Raw genomic sequence first — 2,841 nt, 5'->3', positions numbered from 1 at the left:
TTTCTTCTTTCCTTCCTTCCTTCCTTCCTTCCTTCTCCTCCTCCTCCTCCTCCTCCTCCTCCTCCTCCTCCTCCTCCTCCTCCTCCTCTTCCTCCTCCTCCTCCTGCAATTACGTTGAGATTACGGAAGGTTTCTGTTCATACAAGAATCACGTGACTTATTACAAAATCCTCCTTTTCTTCCTCCTCCTCCACCTCACTACATATATGGTCTCTCTCTCTCTCTCTCTCTCTCTCTCTCTCTCTCTCTCTCTCTCTCTCTCTCTCTCTCTCTCTCTCTCTCTCTCTCTCTCTCTCTCTCAGGTTTGTTCCCATACCTGTCTTTGCCCAAGCCATTTTACCTATGTCCGTCCCTTAATGAATTCCGTACCTCCTCCTCCTCCTCCTCCTCCTCCTCCTCTTCCTCCTCTTCTCGTTTTCCTCCTCTCCCTCTCTGCTCACCATCTTGTTTCTTTTTCACTCTTTTTTTTATTAGCTGAGGAATTATTCTATGTTCATGTACTCTCTCTCTCTCTCTCTCTCTCTCTCTCTCTCTCTCTCTCTCTCTCTCTCTCTCTCTCTCTCTCTCTCTCTCTCTCTCTCTCTCTCTGGAAATGTTATGAAATGAAAACGCAAAATTTACAACACTATAAAATATTTTCTCAAGTGATTCAAGACTAAATGATATAAACAAATAGAGAAATGGAGACAGAATAAGTAAACACAGAAATAAATAACTGCGTGGATAAACTAATAAATAAGTAATTCAATATTCAACAGCACAGCATTTGTAATTTTTTTGTGTGAGTATCAGGTAGCAGTAATATTTCACGCCGTAATGGTGTTCAAAGGTTACCGCACTAATAATATAATGTTATACTTCAATTACAGCGAGATTGGGCCCTTTTGGATGGTCTGTCAGCCACTCATTCGTATACATTTATCAATTCGTTCATTTAGTCGGTCGGTCGGCAAATCAGACAGTTATTTGGTAAGCAGGGCAGTTAGTCTTTCCGTCCCTCAGGCAGCCAGTTATTTTGACAATGATGTGGTACGCTGATTAGTCAGTCAGTCAGTCAGTCAATCAGTCATTTAGCAGGCCAAGTAGTCAGTCAGTCAGTCATTTGGTAGGTTGATTAGTCAGTCAGTCCGTTCGTTTGTCCACCAGTCAGTCAGTGAGTCAGTTGCTCATTTAGTAGGTCAGGTAGTCAGTTAGCCAGACAGTCAGTCAAACATTTGATAGGCCAGGTAGTGTAACCCAGTCAGCAAGTCACCGAACCACTCGATCGATCAGTCAATCATAAGAAGCCATCGGTCAAACCTCCTCAGTATACCTTCCACTCTGTCAATCATTGCCTCACAAACTCATCCAAACACACACTCACACACACACACACACAAAAGAGAAAAAAAAACACCATTGTATACAAGCACCACCACTTGCATAGAATTCTAATCACATCACCTAAGAACTGTAAAACACACACACACACACACACACACACACACACACACACACACACACACACACACACACACACACACACACACACACACACACAGTACACAACAAAGCCTCCGCGACGCTCATCATCAGTGTGGAGAGCGGTGTCCCTGTCACTAAAGCCCACACTATTTGCCTAAACACACAAGCGACAGGACACTCTTGCCTCTCTCCCTGCTTCTCTCCTTTCTGCCCCAACACTCGCCACGAACCTTATCACATGCACCCTTGAAACTCCCGCGTCAGAGAGAGAGAGAGAGAGAGAGAGAGAGAGAGAGAGAGAGAGAGAGAGAGAGAGAGAGAGAGTACTATACTGATACTATATTGATATATACTGATACTATATTGATTCACTGAACGAAAGTAAATCAATAAATGAATAAAAATAAATAAATAAATGGTTTACTATCTTAATTTCTTCACATGTACAGATTTTTATTTTAATTGCAAACACAAAATCATGCTTGCATTCATAATTATATTTGATTCTGATGACAAGACAGACAGATGAGGGATGGATGTATGTGTGTCTGTGATTCACGTACGGTCGTCTGCTGGTCACCCAGCCAGCCGTTACCCTATGGAGAGAGCTCAGAGCTCATAGTGACTGATCTTTGGGTAGGACTGAGACCACTGACACACCATACACCGGGACAGCGTACCACTTGCTGCTAGTTGCTGCTAGGTGAACAAGGGCCATACATTAAGAGGCTCGCCCATTTGCCTCGCCGCGCCCGGGATTCGAAACCGGGCCTTTTTAGTTGTGAGCCGAGCGTGCTAACCACCACACTACGCGGTGTGTGTGTGTGTGTGTGTGTGTGTGTTGCCAAGAGGATGCACACTTGACTCTTCACTCCAGACACATAATTGCAGGTTGTGTGCTTTCAAAAATTATTCATCAGTCTCCTTTCTCCGCCACGGTCACCTCTGGTCCTGGCTCTTCCCCTCCACTCTCCCCTCCCTTCACCATCTTCCCTTACACTCTCCCCTCCCTTCACCACCTTCCCCTCCACTCTCCCCTCCCTTCACCACCTTCCCCTCCACACACTCTCCCTCAGTAAAGATAACGAGCACCCTTGTAACTTCATCTTTCCATCATCTTCCTCGCCTTCGTTCATGCTATACCTTTCACTTCCACCTCCGTTACTTCCACCCTTCCTTATCTTCTCTTCCTCCATGGCTCCACATTTCGTTCTATCTTCCTTACTATTTTTTTCCTACACCATCTTTGTTTTCGTTCCTTCACTTCTCTCCTCCACTTCCCTCCCTCCCTCTTCATCTCCGGAGACTTGGTTACACCTAAAGAAATGATCTTATGTCATATTAGTATCTGTAAAGAAAACGGACGAGAAAATGGAA

This window comes from Scylla paramamosain, chromosome 18, assembly GCF_035594125.1.
Source record: "Scylla paramamosain isolate STU-SP2022 chromosome 18, ASM3559412v1, whole genome shotgun sequence".
NCBI classification, from domain to species: Eukaryota; Metazoa; Arthropoda; class Malacostraca; order Decapoda; family Portunidae; genus Scylla; species Scylla paramamosain.
This window is presented reverse-complemented; position numbering follows the sequence as displayed.